This window comes from Molossus molossus, unplaced genomic scaffold (genome assembly GCF_014108415.1).
Source record: "Molossus molossus isolate mMolMol1 unplaced genomic scaffold, mMolMol1.p scaffold_m16_p_3, whole genome shotgun sequence".
NCBI lineage: Eukaryota > Metazoa > Chordata > Mammalia > Chiroptera > Molossidae > Molossus > Molossus molossus.
This window is the reverse complement of record NW_023425366.1, coordinates 102,743,273-102,762,792: the sequence shown is the minus strand read 5'-3', so window position 1 is coordinate 102,762,792 and position 19,520 is coordinate 102,743,273. Positions and strand designations below refer to the sequence as shown.

Here is a 19,520-nt window from a genome sequence, read left to right as displayed (position 1 = left end):
ACCTGAATTTGATGTGTGCATTACTGTTTCAATTTTTTTTTTAAAGTTATGTGGTTTTTTTAAAGAAAACAAAATCCCACTGGGTTAATTACATTCTCATCATTTGCTTTCTTCCTCTCCTCTCTGTGCACAGACTGGCTTTCTCAGATTGGTGCTAATATCTATCTAATGGTTTTTCTAGGGTTCAGGTCTCCCTTGCTTTTTGCCTGTGGGCCAGAACTCTCACATTCACACAAAAGAAGTAAGATGATAGCAAATGCAACAAGCCTCCCTTTAACACACTGATTCTCAATCCGTGTCATTTTGCGCCCTAAATTAGAATTCCATCTGTCCATATTCCATTTGGAACATCGGCAGTCTCGGTGGAGGTAATGCCTTCAGAGCTCCTTTATGCCTTCAGCTTTCAGTCTGCTGCAGTGTGACATGATCAGACCAATAAAGATTTTCTTGTCTTTACACTGACAAGTGAGAAGTGAGAGTTTAAAGATGCTAAAGGTAATTAGCACTAAGGCCTCGTACAGTCTCGAGTTCATCTTAGCAAGCATGATGAAGTGGCAACTTTTATCCTGCTCTCTTTATTTAGTTCCATGGTCTCCTCTCAGCTTCTCACTTTCTTCATCTGTGTTGAGTTAGTAGCACCAATTAGTAAACTATTATTAAATACAGACTTAAAAAAATACAGACTTTGTTTGCTCAAGATATATCAGAAGTGACTTGAAAGGAGTCGCATAAAACTTACTTTTCATTTGGCAAATTTACAGCAATAAATTCAAAATCAATATTCTAATTTGACAGAATTAGAAGACCCACACTAAATTTATGCATTTCCAAAGAAATTTTATATGAGACAGGGATTTTTTTCCCCTTGATGCAAAAGTATAATCAATAAAAGAGACACTCTTCCTAACAGACAAAAAGTAAGGAAGACAGCATTTTAAAGTGCCTGCTATAAAATTTATGGTAACCTATGATAGGTTACTATCACCATGATTTCATTTAATCTTCTCAAGACCGCTTTGAGTTAGGTATTACTGGTCCCATTTTTATAGTGAGAGTAACTGAAATGGGGTAGTGAAATGATTTGCCTAAAAGCACACAATTATTTAAAGCAAGTGTTTCAAAATCTAGGTGTCTAAACCAATGACCATTTCCTTTGTCTCTTCTTATATGAAAAAATTGTCTATTTAAAATTAAATTAGGGTAATTAAAATGGTTACAAATTATCTGTCGCATTTATTCACATTGGAGACAAGAACATATTACAGCAGAAAAATGTGAACAAATTTGTTAATTGTCTTATGATTGAACTTTGAATCAAGGAAAAAAGACAAAGTCACTCTAAATTATAAAACAAACATTCCTGCAATGCATGACTATAAGATATAAAGGGTGGTGATTTGATATATAAACAGAAACTTGGGCTTGTATTACCAGCTTTCACATCATTAGGAAAGTAGTGGATCACGTTATGGAAGATTCATATATAATGTGACATATCATTGTACTACCCAAATGCAAAGTATCTGAAAGCCAATTCAATAAGGCTTCAATAATATATTGCACTTAAACCTAATGCTTGAAGAATATGCTGTGTTGATGCTTCTGGAAAGAACAGACCATTTAATCTCAGGGGTATATATTATCCACAGATAAATTTTACAGTATTTTAATAGAAAATATGATACATTGAACAAAGTGAAATGGTTGTTGGCATGAAAATGCTATGGTTGAAATGTTCACTTTCTTCATTCTGGACAAAATTAGAAGCAATGGGATTACATGAGAGTGTATATACTGTATGTAAATCCTATAGTAAACTGCAATTGCTTTAGAAACATAAAAAAGACAATGTTGGGTTAAATAGAATTCAAACAATATCAGTAAAAAGAAGAATAACACAATTGGCCCCACAATGTTCCACCAAATGCTCTTTTTACAATAATCAATTCCAAGGAGATATAGGAAAATATTGCCTCCCGATAATATACTAGTGACAGCTAATCTTGTTACTGAAATAAGGTAACTAGAACTCAGCCTAGCCCAGCCTCTGAGATGAACACCCTCTTGGTCAGAATTTGCTCCAGCAAAAAATGCAGCAGTGAGGAAATCTGTGAAATGATAGCTGAGTAAGCAATAGACAATTAAGGAATTTCCAACAGCTGCTAGGAGATGAGATGAGCCAACTGGCAGGAATAAGAGTTTTAATACTAATTATCATATTTAAAAGAAAACAAGAGTACCTCCTTTACTCTTTAATATATAGTATTTCTCATTCCAGTCAAACATCCACTTTAGCAAAATAAAATCTGCAAGGCATTACCTAGCAAAGGTTTTACTCTGATTAAATGCCAATCAACCCATATTACCATATCTTTGGCTAAAGCCTCAGGTATGGCAGATAGTGCAAAGGGAAATGATAGCAGAAAAAGGGTGCCAAGCTAGAAGAGCAATATTCCCTCTTATTGTGATTTTTGTTAGGTACATAACAAACATTTTGCTCTGAAGTCTCTTGTGCTCAGAAGTAATCTAGCTATCACTATGTAAACAATCTGAAAGATATTAATCACACATCATATGCCACTCAGTTTTTATTCATCCTTAACATGCTCCACCTCAAACCACAATCATCAGGAACAAGTAACCCTTTCAGGCTGAAACACACTGTTCTATGGAAGGTGGTTTCACTGGATGGATAACAAATGGGTAACAGCTACCCAGTGTGGCTAGAGGATCAAAACCTCCAGAAAAGCTGAGAGCTCAGGTGATCTACATGTCATAATCACTCCTCCCTTCCTCAGTATCAAGAATGAATAAAATTATGTCTGAAGATGCTCAAGACAGAAAACAAGCAATTGTTAAGTGCCGGGAACCTTGCATATATCGTCTCATTTAATATCTCACAGCTTTGCTTATACCCATTTTAGAGATACAGAAATTGAGACTCAGCAGGCAGTGTAACCTTTTACATAGATACAAGATTATCCCACAAATGGTATTAATCTGCCTCCAAGTCTTATGTACTGAAGAACCTTTCATTCTTGAGGAAATCAGTAATGAAATAATGCCTGGCCAAAATTCAGAGTCATGGCAGGGAAACTGCTTACACATAGCAAAATACAATAGTCCCAGCTTTCCTCCTCTGGTGCTTCCTATCTTCTTTCTCGAATTCAGGATATATTAACTTCTGGCCCACAGGATGTCCCTCTGTAGTTTTTTATTGACATCATTTTGCTTCATTATTATCTGATTAGAATTGGTAGGGTCATTCAGAGGCACACTCTCCTGAGGAATGAGGGTGGGCCTGTGTAGTCAGTGTTCCACTTGAGCACTGACATCATTGTCAGAACATAGGACTCATAGTCCTTCTTTCATTTGGTCACTCTGGGTAATCACTATTGCAGAGTGATCCTGGCACTTCCTGGTATAATTCTTATAATTTTTATATATATTTGGCTTACTTGAAGTTTCCTCTAGGTATCTTTCCTTTACTAGAGATACAGAGAAATGCATGCCTAGGGTTTTTGACAAATAACTAGACAATAAAGGAAACACAACACCCATTTTTGTTCATAGGCTAGGAAAAGGAATTCCCTAACAACAAAATACACAGCTCATATTTATAGGATGCTGAGAGTCAGCCTCATACAAAGTTCTTAGGCAAGTTCTAAAGAAAATATAGGGCTTAGTCCTTACCATTCTTCAAACTCATGGTGTAACCACTAAACCCTGTTCTTTTTCTCAAGCTCACACCTGGATGGGCTGCTTATTTCAGACAGAATCATAGTTAACCAAACTAATTTCCACTCCAATGATGGAGACTACCCCTTCCCCTGTCCCTCAGCATATTTCTTCCTAAATCTCTTTCTATGATTCTTCCCACACCAAGGAGATCTCATCGTCATTTTCCACTCTCCCCAACCTGAAAGCACTGTCAACCTCTGCAGCCTCCTGGCCCTTCTCAGAGCAGCAGCCCTCCCTTCTCCCCTTAAAGGCCTTCTCTAAATAACTTGGTTTTTCCTTAAGCCTGTAGCTTCCTTGACAAAGGTTAATCTTTACCTTAAGTAAGACTATCTGTTGTCTTTGTGAATATAAGATAACATACTTTAGCAATGTTACAGTGATTTTCTTTTCCAGACCCCTCAAGGCACAACAGTGGGAACCAGAGCAAGAGAGGACCTCACTGTTATCTTGTTGCCCATACCATCTCTGTGAGCTGTAAATGTTAACTATCCTGTACCTGACCAACATAAAAGAAGTATGTCTCTCTCCATTTTGCTTTTTATCCAATCCTAGATATTTTCTCCCATTTTGCTTTCTCCCACCCCCTTAATCTACCACTGATGGAGTCCATGTAACCTCCACTTACATCTCTTCCTTTTATTCGAATATATAAAATATTTTAGCTACAAAACTGCCATCCTCCCAAGCACTACTCAGTCCCTTGCTTCCCAGCAATTGTCATTGGCTCAAATAAACTCATAAAAATTCTAAAAAAACAAACAAGCAAAACCAAAAAAACTTGGCCTTTCAAGGCTAGCTCTTATTCAAGCAACAGTTGTGAAATAATAATCCTAGCCACGATAACAAGTGGACATGTCCATACAGAAGCACTTCACAAGTCCTTGGCACATAATGGCACTCAATAACTGTCACTGTATTACCAATATTAATTAATGTAATAAGATAAGGCAGTAAATGCAAGATTTATCACCTGTTAACTAATTTGGGCTAGAGTTTAATACGACTTGTTTATCAAAAACCTGGACTTTATCAAGTAAATTATTACATGCTCAAGGCATTGTTTAGACCCTTCCCTTGAGTAGAGAAACTGTAAAGTCATTGTGGCAGGAGTAATGATGGCCCAAGAGTGCTGATCGCCATTAATATTAAAAAGATATCTTTTCATTACTTGGCACAGCCACTAGTAATTTCCTGGTTTTGGTGTGATTCCAAAACAATGCCAGTTGAGCATGTCTGACAATCTATATTCTTCCTCTTTGTTTTATTAGTACACATGTTGATTCTGAGATATCTGATATCAACAGAATAGTCCGTTGAAATTTATGCAGTCTAAGATTCTATTAATTCGAACAATAAGTTCAGATGATTTTAATGTCAGAGTTAGTGACAAAGCTTCCCCTAATGGAAAATTGAGGCTGAAATGACTGCTCTATTGTATCTAATTTCTCACAAGATGGCCTCTTAATGAAAGAGAAAAGCTTTGGCCACATGAATATTTAAGCATAATCCAGTCTTTATGCACCTTAAAAATATGTCTTAAGGGAAAAATAGTCATGCAAGCATCTCAATCAGAAGCCAGTATAAATGATTTTATAGGTAATTAATTATCTCAGTTTATTTCCCTATGTCCATATGATCTTAGATATCTTAGATCAAGAATCAAGTGGTTGTTTTCTTAAACTTATCCTAAACATCACCATAAACACTATAAACACTATTCTTAAACGTAAAACTATAATTATTCTTAAACTATATATCCTAAATACCACTTAGACTATTCTTACACATGTGATGATCATGTTGAGATTAAAATGTTACGAACAAAATGGAGTGGGACCTCTTCACTGTTGCTAGTTATAGTCCCAAGTCCATATATTTTTTAAAATATAGAATTCTTCATGAGTTTGCGTGTCATTCTTGAGCAGGGGTCATGCTAATCTTTTTTGTATCATTCCAATTTTTGTATACGTTCTGTAGTAGCAGGTCTATGTCCATATAATTTTAAAAATTCTTTGGAACGGCTTCCCTACCAATCTCCTACTCACCCATTATATTCATCGTCAAGTCAAAATCAGTTTCTCAAAGGCAGTGTATAAAATAGTGGTTAACAGCATAGATTATAGAGCCAGAATGCCTGAGTTTGAATCCCAATTCAACCGCTTAATAGCTACAAGACTTTTGGCATGTTATTTAACCTTTGGTGCCTCAGTTTCCTTACCTGAAAAACCGGGATAATAAAAATACAATTGCCTTATTATAATTGCCCATTTTAAATGTGGCATGAGTGTTAAAAATCATTATCATTACCATCACCTATCTTTACAATATCTGGGCAATTTATGTCTTGTTTCAGGAGTGGCAGTAAGCTATAAATATAAACAAAAAGCCAAAATATATTAACAAGCAACACCCTACTCACACATTAAAACAAACTGACAAGAATATAAAAACCTTATCTTAAGGAGAAAAGAGACAGCAAGTGAACAACATTGGGTCTTCAGGCTTAGTGATCAGCCGATGATAAGTTGCTTCCTGTGTGGCTTCTGAGAGAAAACTATAGAAAACAGATTCCTATAAACCAATTGGGTTAATTTTTCATGACTTTCAGACATCAAGACAACTTCAGTTTTTTCAGACATCAGGCCAAATTGCCCATAAAATGCAATACCATTATATATAGTTGTATTGATAATGTATTGCAACCATGATAAGGCCCAAGCCACTAAGATTTTACCTTTTGCCACCATGAATGCTAAAATTTGATTCTGATAGGTAGGTCCAATCCATACTAAAATACTTCCTGAGATTATCTCCTTCAAAGTAGATCGTATTTCTTTTGCAAATCCTCATTTTCCAAAACCACACACACACAGAGAACAGGAATGCTGCAATAAATCACAAATTACTAACTGGGCAGGTCATGGTGGGAAGTCACACTCCAGGCACATAACTTTTTAGTAAAAGGCCTATCTTTGCCTTAAGCAAGCCCTGTCCATTCCTTCCATGTATGTAGGTTAACACACCTTTAAAATGCTTCTTTTCAAACCCCTCCTTCTAAGAAGTAAACACCCTCAAAAGAGCAAATAATCACTACTCTGTAATCCAATCCCATCTTGCTTTCTCCCACCCTCAAGTGATCTTCCTAATGCTCCTTCCTTCATAGCAAATGCACAGAATAAACTGCAAATTGTTATTCTCTGGAGCATTTGAGATCTTACTCTCTGGCATGTGTCATAAGTTTGGCTCAAATAAACTCATAAAAATTCGCTACAAATTTAGACATTTCTGTTTTTAATTGTTATTAATTTTAGAGGGGAGGAGAGAAAGAGAGACATCAATTTGTTGTTCCACATATTTATGCATTCACTGGTCAATTCTTAGATTCTTTTATGTGCCCTAACTGGGGTTCAAACCCACAACCTTGGCATATCGGGATGACAGTCTGACCAACTGAGTTATGCAGCCAGGCCTATACATTTCTTAAGGCAATATATATTTTCTGTTTTTTAATGTAAAGTTTCAATATTTAATACAACACTTTTTCCTCAATTAACTCTAAGTCTAGATCTCTCACTCTCACACCAACCCCACTGCCCAGCAGAGCAAAGCACCACTAATGCCACTAATGATGTCATATTTCAAGAATAATGTAAAACTCATATCATATATCAATCAATTGACTCCACATAAGAAAAGGCCTGAAGGTCTAAAGTATATAGGCCTGAGTTTGTTTATTAATGCTTCTGAAAAGCCTATGATCTCCAAAAGTAGAATGAAAAAAAAATGTTTTCATGACTAATTGATTTCCCAATCCTAAATAGCATAAAACACAGCCTCACTTTAGCTCTTCTTTTTTTGCAAGCCACAATGAAATACTTTGTACAGTCATCAGGTGAAAGTGATACACATCCTTCTGCCATCATAAATCGTAGTGGCCTTGCACACCAGAAAAGGCTTCAAAAAGGCACTGATTTTATTACTAAAGTCAGAAAAAGTGATTAAATGTCATCTGGGCCCAATCCAAAACTTTGGTTTTTATGTCTCAAATTATTTGCTTTCCCTGATAGATAAGAATAATGCCAAGGGTATTGAAATGAGTTGCTACAGAACACTAGTGAAGGGTCTACTACGTGCCATCCTTTGCTAAGCAATAAGAATACAAAAATAAATAAAACATTACTTCAAGAAGTTTAAATCTAATGGGGGTGCCCTACCAGTGTGGCTCAGTTGGTTGGGCATTGTCCTGTGCACCAAAAGGTTGCCAGTTGGATTCCCAGTTGGGGGCGTGCAGGAAGCGGCCAATGATGTTTCTCTCTCTCTCTTCCCCTTTTTCTTCCTCTGGCTCTAAAAAATAAATAAAAAATATTTTTAAAAAATTGTTTTAATCTAATGGAGGAGCCTTGTCCAGTCTGGCTCAGTGGTTAGAGAATCGGCCTGCGCACCGAAGGGTGGCAGATTCAATCCCAGTCAAAGGCAGCTTGCAGGTTGATCCCTGGACCCGTCATGCGGGAGGCAACCAATCAATGTGTCTCTCTCACAATCAATGTTTCCCTCTCTCTCTCTCTCCCTTCATCTAAAATAAATAAATAAATAAATTTAAAAAATCAATGAAAAAATATCCTCGGGTGAGGATTAAAAAATAATCTAATGAAGGAGACATATGCGTAAATAACTATATAGTACAAGGTATTAGTTATTTCAAAAGCATCTAACGGTCACATTTGGTGATGGACACATTTATCTCACTGTCACCTATAAATTATAATTAGGATAAACAGTTCTGGGGTATGTACAGCTTATGCCAAAATAGAAGCTTGAAAGAAAGAAGATTACACAGAAATCCATGTAAGCATCTAGCTCAGTCTCAAAAGATAATTTAATACTGTAGGAACAGGACCTTCCCGGGGTTCAGTTTCCTCAGAGGCACATCTCTAACTTCTGAAAGTGCTTCTTTTCTGTAGCCACTAGATCTATACATGGAAATGTTTTCTTCCTTGGTTTCAGACAGTCTTTGGACCAAAAAATAGAGGGCTGACAAAGCCTCAAATTTTGAAACAGTCAAAACCCTGTCTAGTCAAGAAGAGAGTTATATGTAAGAGTCTTTGCTTCATTTACTTCAACATTCAAAATGTACATACTGACCATAAATGAGGTCAAGTATTGTCCTAAAACCTGGGAATACTAACAAGAATGACAACTGGATTACATTGTAGTGGGAGAGACATACAAGCAACAAAGATATGGTGCCTTAGTTCCAGAAGCAGTGGAGGGTCAGAACAAGAATTCTCCTCCTGGGAAGCCTTCCCCAACTTCTGCACACTCTCCCTTTCAGCTTTGGTACTTCCCTCTCTGTGGCTAGTCAGGGAATTACTTTCTACATTCTGTGGCTATTCATCTTTTTATTGGTATATAACCAGTTGGTTTTCATCTTGAGGTCAGGCACAGTAATTCTACTTATCTGAATTTGCTAACTAGCAAAAAAAACAAAGAAAAATAATTTTTAATCTAAGAAAAGTTGTTGGTTGAAGAACTGACAAACCACTGAAGTAACGGGAGAAAATGAGATGCTGACTCTCCTTAAAGAAAATCTTACTCTTCAAAATTTTCTTTCAAAAACCCACCCTCACTGGCAAAACTGGAATATACTTCTGCTTCCTTCTTTAAATTTCAGTTCTTTCATCTGTTACAAAATGATATAACAAAATTATAGGAGTGTTTGTGGAGCTTTCAAGGACCTTAAGCTATTTTGGCCAGGGAACAGTTAGAGGAAAACTCCTAGTCCAGGGTTAATTAGTGAGAGTACCTCATGCAAACTTGTGGGGGGTGTCCAGCTGTGCAAGTCAGCAGGGTGTGGTAGGAGTAGATAATGGCTCTATAATACTGTTCTGTGGGATTTTTCTTGCCATGTCAAGTCCTAAGAATGGCTTGACTATAAATAGACACAGAAGATGGCTCCCACAAAGAAAGCAACTGAGAAAATGATTAACCAAATTGAAGACTTTTACAGTACTTCTCCTATAATAGTAAGTTAAATACAATATAAGTTAATTGGCACTTGATGCAAAAACAGTACTTACATTTTCATTATTTAACATTAATGCCACCACTCTTTACTGATGAGGAAACTAAAGGCACAGAGTGGTTTAAATTATCTGAATAAAATCTAATACCCAAAATTAGGTATCCAGATTTCAAGAGAGTGAACCCTTAGTGTAAACAAACAAAACTGGTTTATGTCTGTATGTACATTTTTCTTTTAAAGAAAGTTTTATAAGATAGAACTTTTGGACCTGATTTTTGATAATTATTCCACCTACATGTCTAGTATTACCTCATCTGATCACACTCTTCACCAGAATGTTCTGATTCCACTCCAGGGAAATGATTAAATAATAAGGCTGCCACAATATGGTAGATCTCACCTGAAGCAGGCAGAAAACATGAGGGGAAGGCAAACTCTCTAACAGTATCCATGAAAAGGAATCAACAGACTTGCAGGGCTGGAAAAATATTTTTTCTTATTTCCCTTCTAAATTCTGAGCTGAGGCCCCTGTAAAAGGAGGCAGATTAACAAGAAAAAAGCATACAAATGTATTTGTTACAAAGGTTTTTCTCTTGATAATCTGAATTTAGAAAGGATGGTTCCAGGAGACATCTTTACCTTCCTCTCTCTTTTTTTTTAAGAGAGCAAGAAAGAGAGAAACATCGATTGGCTGCCTCCTGCACACCCGCTACTGGGGATCAAGCTGGAAACCTGGGCAAGTGCCCTGACTGGGAATTCAATCAGGACCTCTCAGTCTATGGGATGATGCTCAATCCACTGAGCACACCAGCCAGCTGGTTAAGAATTCTTTTCTTCTGCTGGCTTTTGTCCCAGGCCTCTGAAGCAAGTGGAGTGTCCAGCCTTTTACTGTCCCTTTATGATTGTTAGAATTGTCAGGGAAGAAAATTATCTTTTCTTTTTAATCTTATATATTCTCTGCTGGGACCCTGTAACAAAAGACATTAACAAGAGAAAAGCATACAAATCCCGTTAACTGTAAAGTTTTACATGACACAGGAGCCTTTATAAGGAAATAAAGACCCAAAGAGGTGGTTAAACCTAGGCATTTTTATGCTGGTTTGATGAAGAGTGGAAAGTCCTGGAAAAATGCGATAAAACAGAAGGTATGAGCTAGCTCAGTGTAAAGTGGGGGAAATGCAACAAGGCCTGTTCATTCAGATTCCTCTTTGAGTTTCTCCATTCTTAGAGATAATGATGCTCCTTTCCTCTGGATATAGCCAGGACATTGCTTACAGGAGGGTTTTATGATCTGCTTTAGGGAAGGTCAGAAAGTCTTTCCTGCACCTGCCATTCTCAAATTCCTTCATCTTGAAACACTGAACATGCCCAGGAGCCATATTTTGGAATATTATGTCCTAAACTTCATTACTGTCCACAAATCACACTCAAAGATGTCTTTAAAATTTCTAAATTACTAGAAGAACCTGAAACCTACTTATATAATGAAATGTGTTTTAATGAAATCTGTTTTCCTGAACCCATCAGCGTAGTACCTGTAAATGGATTTATAGCAGACTTGAAATAAATGGATGTATAGTTTGAGACTAGAAAAAGGGCCTGAGCAGATGGGCAGCCATAATCTCAGAGTTACATCCATTTGGCTGACCCTGCAAACTTGGGGAGAAAATGGTCACTTTACAAAGCATGTCCTAAGACTCCCTGCAAAACCTTCTTTTCTCCCAAAATATCTACACATTCATCAAGGTTATCTTTCTATTAGAGGCCTTTATAAGGAGTCTCCAAGAGTCTTAATATAATGCAAATCATTTATTTTATAAGGGTCTGTCTTAAGCTTTTAGTGTCCACTAACATATCACAAAAGTAAAATTAGCCAAGTGTATTAACTGCATTCTTGGGAATTCAAGCAAGTGACCTACGATGACAGGAAAGGTTAGTGCCCAGGAAGAAAATGGCCAGTGGGGCAGGGGATGGTAAAGAGGAGTCCTATTACAGTTCACCATTGTTTACCATGGTTAATCCATTCCAGGCTCTAGTGGTTGCACCTGGCGTTGAAGGATTCCTGGGGTACTCAAATACAAAGGCCTACAGTCCATATGTACAGTAATTTTAATTGTAATTGTAATTGTAATACAGGGGTGTATAATTGACTCAGATAACCGAGCACATGCTGTATCATTTTCACTGTCTTAATCAACTTTTTAATGAATATATTTGAAAAAACCATGATAGAGTGAAGCCGTGAAAGTTGAAGCGCGACGTAGTGAGGGATGACTGTATAAGTAATGGCCAGTAAAGGAAGGGGTACCAAAAAAGAAAGAAAGAAAGAAAGAAAGAAAGAAAGAAAGAAAGAAAGAAAGAAAGAAAGAAGAAAGGAAGGAAGGAAGGAAGGAAGGAAGGAAGGAAGGAAGGAAGGAAGGAAGGAAGGAAGGAAGGAAGGAAGGAAGAAAGAAAGAAAGAAAGAAAGAAAGAAAGAAAGAAAGAAAGAAAGAAAGAAACATAAAAAAGCAAAAGCAAAATTTTACCTGCTAAATCCAGTTGCCTAAGACAACCTCTATTTCTAACCTCCTCCAGGGGGCTATTTAGAATATAATGACCCCGGCTGGGGGTGCCATTTTCAGTTATTAAAGAAGCAAGTAAGGCTTCTGGCTCTGAGCAGCACTTGACCCAAAGGATGATGGGCAGAAGGAAGAGGAAAGGGAATTAACCAGATCCCCCATGGTTAAAGTCTGTACACAGCAGGGCTGAAAACTATGTCCCTCCCAGCATGGCTTCCAAAGAACAGTTCTTTGATTGCAGAAGTTACTGCTGTCCAGGGCTGAGCTGCAGGGAAGGACTAAGGGCCAAAGCCAGGAGGGAAGGGGTCAGCCAGAGAAGTCCTGGACAAGAAATGTAATCATTGACACATTTGTCACCTGGTGGCATAGAGCTCTAAAACTGTGATGATAAAACAGAGGCAATGCTGGCCTAATTACCCTCTCCCAGCCAACTGCCAAAGGTCTGGTGATTCATCAGAGTTTCTCTAGACATTTCTCTAAACAAGCCCAGCCTCCAATCCCAGTGTAAAATCCACAAGCCAGCTTCTGGAAGTGAGAGACAGGCAGTTGACTTTAAGATTTCTTTCTTCATCTGGAGAAACATGAATAAATCACACATCATCAAGTTTATCATTTTTCTCCTCAGAGAAATATGAAATATTATAGATCATCTCCAGTACATCAGCTTCTTCACACTCCATTAGCATGAAGGGACTATTTTTGATATAATTTATCAAACCACTGGCCTCATTTCTCCCATTTCCTTCAAAATGGAAACACGGACACAGTGGACTCAGGCTTCCCTTATTTGCGAGCTGCCACAAGCTGCCTCCACCCTGGGAGCAGAGCTAAGTTGCAGGGCGGAACTGGTGACAGGTCATCAGCCTGTGCTACACTCAAGGGGCTGAAAGGATCTAGCCAAGAGACTGGAAGGGGCTGCTTCCAGTCCCTATAGGTAGATCCTGCTGAGGTGAGAATGTCTGTTTTGTTTTTTCTTAATGAAGAGGCCTTCTGTCTTACCAAAGTCAGTTTTCTCTTCAACCTGCCCCCCCTTGAAGTGGGAAGGGAAAGGACAGCTGCCTGGTTAGCAAGCCACATGCACTTATTGGGAGCCAGAAATGTTTGGAGACTGCAAAGGAGAATTAAAACATATGCTCTCCATCTACTTACTCCTCCCATTAACCGCATTAAAGTGTTTTAACAGTAAGGCTGAGAATTAAATGATCTGTTCAAATTTAATGTGATTATTATTTTAATTAATGAGGTCCTACTATGCTTGAGGCATTTGCCATGTGGTTCCTGCTCATAGTCAGCTAAGAAAATGTCTACCTAATTAGCTGCAATGTAAGTTAGAATCAGACAAGAAGTATAATATGTACATAGATAAGAAAGTATTTCATTAGGATCTTGAAAACTGCATAGAATTTTAACATCCGGGATAAAGTTTAGAACAGGGAAGAAGTAAGGGTAAAGAAACATCATGAGGAGGCAGGAAAGAGAAATGACACTGGAACGTTAAGGATTGAGATGTAAATAGTATAGAGACCAAACAACCACCACCACCACCACCACCAAAAGGTGAAGCTAGCTTGGTTCTTGAACAGCAAGCTGAGGGAGTATTAGCTTCATCACACAAATAACAGGAAGCCATTGAATGTTCCTGAGCATACAGTAAAGATTAGAGCCGTGTTTGAGAGTTAACTTCAACAGAGCTGTGAAAGACTACCAAAGACAGGTGAGATGAGTGTTAAGAAAACTAGTGAGAAGACTCCTGCAACCAAATTTCCTTGAAAGTCCTTTCTACAGCATACAGCGGGAAGGTAAGAACCTGGTTCAATAGTCACACATCAGTCATGCCAAGCACTAATAGGCGCTCAATACAGTTTGCTGAAATAACAAATGGACATGAGTGCAAGGAGATTTGTACAAGACGTTTCATAGCAGCATTATTTGTAATAGCAAAAAATTGCAAATAATCTGAATGTTCATAGAATAGATAAATGGTAGCATAGCCTTAACTATTACACAATAGGGAAGAGCATAATAAAACAATTGAACTAATCTCACACACTTCTCAGTTAAGAAAAAGTTGCTAAAGCGCATATATATAGTAAGATGCAATTTTTCAAAATATAAGCATACTATATAATATTTGCTGATTTATGCATGTAGAATATGTATAAAGAAATACTAACACAAACAACAAATTCAGAATTGTGGTTATCACCTCTGGACTCTGAGAGGAGAATATAATCAAAATTACAACGGGGATTCAACTATACTGGAAATGTCTTACTTTTCAAGACAGTGAAGGGTACATGGATGCTCATTATATTATTTTTCATACCTTTATGTAATAAAATGAGGATGAAGCAAGAATAATAATGAACAGTCAGGGGAATCTTGGGGGACTAGCCATATGTAAGGATACTGGTAAGATAATCATCAGTGAAGTAGACTGGGAAAGGGCAGTGAGAAAAGGGGAGCAGTCAGACCACTGACATACCCCAGGCCTGGAAAGTGACAGGCATGTGCAGCTAAAGGGCTGGCAGAGTATATAGGCTGCAGTTCATACTCTTGGTCCAGACTGCACAGGGAGACAGGAAGCCAAGGCCAGTGTGACAACTGCAGGTGAGGAGGGACCACAGGACGGACTCAAGGGCAAAGGAAGGAGCAGGGAGAGCTGGTGGGAGGACCAAGTGGACCATGACCAAAGATAAAAACAAAAGAATGGAAGCCTGGATGGCAATCTTCCTTTGCAAGGAATGCAGAGACATATTTATTAATCTCCAGGAAAGAAAACAAGTGTGTGTGTTTTGTTTTAAGAAAATTCCAAAGTTGGCATTAAAATGTACTTTCTTACCTCCCCTTCTGAAATACTGAATTTTGTGCTATCATTCTTTTTCAAATGATAAATATTTTCTCCCATTTTAAGGCTTAACTGGAGCAGGACAGCATGGGAAGTGAATCAAAGCAGAATAAGAACACGTCAACCTCTCATTTTTCTTCTTACAGAAATGCAATTGGATAACTTATTTTTAAAAATCTGAAGTTTATTAGGCTGGTATTTATTTTGGTTTCCCTGGAGGGTACAATTATGTCTTAGAAAGACCTGTGGCTGAAAGACTTTCACAATAAACTATTTCTATGCTTACCACATGTACCAGGAGCAGCAAAGAAAGTCTCCTTTGTGAGGCATTTTTCAGAGAGCCGGCTCCTGTCCTTTCCTGTTAACAGCAGCATGTGTTCTGGCATTAGAGCTCCTTTGACCACTACCCAAGCTACAGAATTACCTCTTGGGAGTTATGCAAAAGGATTATGTTGAGTATCCCAGCTGGATCTCAAAGAATCTGAGAGTGGGAAATAAAATATCACCCTGAAATAATCTTGCACAACCAAATAATTGATCCCAGCATTTGCAATGAAGGATGCACCAAGGCTGGTGGCAAGCTAGAAAGACTAGGTCTCAGGGTCTTATAATTCCTTCTAGATTAGAAAATTTATACTAAGTTTAGTGACCAACTTTATAAGTAAAGAAGAAGCCTTTAATCTTAAGTTTCTGCCTCCCATTTCTGTTCCTGGGGAAATCCACTTTACACGTTGAGTGTGTGGGTCCAGTTCACCATTCTATAGCAGAGCCGTGGAAAGGTGAGTAGAGATCTTCAGAAAACGTCTGCCAAATTATCATATGATAAAAATAATCCACATGGACACTGGAAGTAAGAAATAGGTTTGAGATCTCTTTGGTCTGCCAAGCTAGCAAGTGACACACTGCTGGAGGTGCCCAGGAAAGCAGTGATATGCACGTGTTAAAAATGCATGAGGAGAAAAGCACAAGGTACATTTCTAGATGATCATAGCTGTTCCTGAAGAACCCCACTTCTGGCCTTGGAGATAATTAATATTGCTTAGAGCTTGCATAATAAACCACTAAATCAAGGAGGAAATAAAATGTATGTTTATTTGGACTCAAAGACACGTCTATGAGAATGTGAAATATATGCATACTCACAAACCCATGCATTTTCTCCACTTGTGCAGGCTTAGCTGGGGACAACCACCCAGAGTTTAGTTCTAATTCTCTCTGAACCATACACTGCCAAGGGGAGATGGGGGACCTCTTGTGATGGGATTACATTTCAAATGACTCAGGTGTAACCCATGGTGTCTAGCTGAGCCAAAGGTGGAGCTAAGGTAAACAGAAGAGAAGACAAGCCAGGTAAACAGAAGAGAAGACAAGCCAGGAAAACGAGATGGCCAAGAGGACTACTCCATTACAGTCACAAACTACATGGAACACAGATTTCCCCACGAGTCACAGTGGGCTGTCAAGCTGCTGCCCACCTGCTGCCAAGGCATTCCAAAAGGCATCCCCAAGACTTTGTTACACAATAATGGAGATTCACCAGGCCTTTGAAGGATCTGCTAGAAGTCCATTCCATATTTTTAGCAATATATAGCTACATAAAAACTGGCGATTCTCCCACTGCAATGGGGGAGGGGGGCAAGACACTTTCCATTAAAATCCCTTTTTATTACACCAGGAAGTTCTAAATGATGTCAGTAATGGCAAAGGTACCTGAGACAACCAATCCTCTGTGTCTTGGCAGGCTTTAAGACAGAGCTCACTCAGAAAGAGATTTCTTTTTAATTGGTATCTAAGTGGTGCTGCCATTCACATTTCTCTCAAAATGTTCTCAGGACATGGTATAAGTGGTTAATGGCACCACAGGGACACTCACTCTTCAGGGGACTAAAGGACATAATATTAAGGGTCCAAAGCTCTAAGAAAATTAATTTCTCACAAACAACAAATAAAAGAAGAATAATGTTAGTTGTAGATGATCAAGCAATCAAACACAAACCACTAACAGGGAGAACTAGTGTACAGTAGCAATGACTTGAAGAAATTGTGTACATAGAAAGAGATGAGATAATTCCAATGCAGTTCAAATAGAATTAACACAAAAAGAAAACAAATCCTTGCTAGGGGTGGGGTGGTATACAGGAAACTTACATCTCTTCTATACATGAAAATTACCTTTCTTGGAAACAAAGTACCTTTCCTTAATGACATCCTAGGCCAGAACTTGAATTTGTGTTATAAGGTTCAAATCTCTGCTCCCTCAGTTATCACCAGCCTCAGATTTTCTGAGTCTCAATGTCTTCATTTGGAAAATGTCAATAAAATCTACCAGGTAGAATTGTTTAGAAACTACACAACATAATATAAACAAAGTATTTAACCAAATATCAGGCAAAGCCCATGGCCAAAGTCAGTAAGTCTGGATCTCCTCTTCCATACCCCTACACCCTGAGGCATCACGATGTGGTGGTTATGAGCACAGGTTCTCCTATCAGGCCATTCAAATCCTGGCTCAGCCAGCTACCAGCTATGTAACCTTAGATTTCTAAACCTTTCTAAGCCTGTTTCCTTACTTAAAAAAATGGAGATGGTAATAGTGCCTCCTTGATGAAGTGGCTGTGAGGAATAATTGAGTTATTACCTGAAACATGCTTAGAACACTGCCTGGCACACAAAGTTTAGTAACTGTTAGCATGGATCATAATAATTAGTGTATATGAAATTTGGAAACTTATTGACAGAGGAAAGATGCCTCCTTTGAAATTTTGAAGCACATATTTAATCAAGTCAGACTTTCTAAGCATTCTATGTCTCCTGTGAAGACAATGATATAATAATGATATTTTGCATTGGTACTACACTTTTCTTGGTTTTTCAAGTGTGGCTAATGCACTTTTTATTTCACTTTAAGAAAAAAACACTGAGAAACATTTCAGATAAGCAATTATTTTATTATTAAAATCAACTTCCAAGGTATGGCTTCACAGCAGAGTGAATCCAGCCCAACTTTTCATATGACTCTAGTTTATATCCATTTCTCGGTACAGAAAGAACTGCACTCAAATATCATGGCCCCAAGGCTCTGCAAAACAATCCATCATCAGAAGAGATTCAATTATAATTGCTAGACCATGATCTCTATGGCAAAAATACACTGAAAGATTATAGAAATATTTTTGAGAACAAGTATATGGAAACAAATATGTTTTTTTGAAGAATGACCCAAATTTAAATTAACACTACTTCATTCCAGTTAACAGTTTTATTGTGTAATCCTTTTTTTTGGTTAATCCTCATTAGAGGATATTTTTTCCATTGATTTTTTAGAGAGACTGGAAGGGAGGGAGGAGAGAAGGAGAGAAAGAGAGAGAGAGAAACATCAATGTGAGAAGAGACACAATGATTGGTTGCCTCCCACAAGCACCCCAACACCAGGGCCAGGAATTGAACCTGTAACCCAGGTACGTGCCCTTGATTTGGAATCAAACCTGGCCCTTTGGTGCACAGGCATAGATGCTAACCACTCTCTAGAAATCAATGGAAAAAATATCTCTAGGTGAGGACTAACAAGAAAAAAAAGAAGACCAAGTATTATGAAATGGTATGGAAAACCAAGGTGGGTTAACTATTTCTGAGAGTTCAAATCCTGTAATAACATTTCCTTCACACAAGCATTGCTGAAAAAAATAGTAAGAGTGGTTTAGAAGGCAAAATCCTTGCCATTTCACAGAAGAAGAAACTGAAAACAAACACCAGAAAGTTGACCTTTTCTCTAGATTTAGTTGCTCTTGAGTAAGTGTCAAGAATGTAGATCTAAGACATCTTATCCCTGGCTCCAGATGGTAGACAGTGAGACTCTACATCTATGGCCAATGGGTAATTTTCAGGTAACTGCTTGGACTCCACAGAATATCAGAATATGCCAACACTCTGGCCAGTTCAATGAATCCTTTACCATACCACACACAAGGAAATAAGGAAATCAAAATATGTGATTGGGTGTACTTTGCAGTACTAGTTAGATGTTCCTTCTCACCCTAATATCCTTTCTCCCTTCTAGAAGCTTTGGAAATGTGGGGGGAAAGTTTATAAATCGTGATGAATTTCATGGGCCAAATCCAGTGAACTAAGTTAAAGTAATCAATTCTCATTTATTAATCGAGTGCAATCACAACGATATATTGTAGATATCATAATAATGAAAGCAAACGCAATTTGCTTTCAGTAAACTTTGGGAGGCAATAACATTTTCTAATAAAAATACAGCCAGGAAAATAGTTTATGGTGTTGAGAGAGATATTAAAATGTGCAAAAATGCACAGAGGAGGAAGGCATTAGATATACATATTTTAAA

General features: G+C 37.8%; 1 protein-coding gene and 1 non-coding gene across 3 annotated transcripts in view; both read right to left on the bottom strand.

The window, feature by feature from the left end:
* The window catches only part of AUTS2 (activator of transcription and developmental regulator AUTS2), a 1,152,295-nt gene that overhangs the window by 540,252 nt on the left and 592,523 nt on the right, over positions 1 to 19,520 (bottom strand). The gene's annotated exons all lie outside the window — the stretch shown is intronic.
* On the bottom strand, positions 5,622 to 5,724 carry LOC118642976. The gene has a single exon (XR_004961883.1). It is a non-coding gene; the product is annotated as a U6 spliceosomal RNA (small nuclear RNA).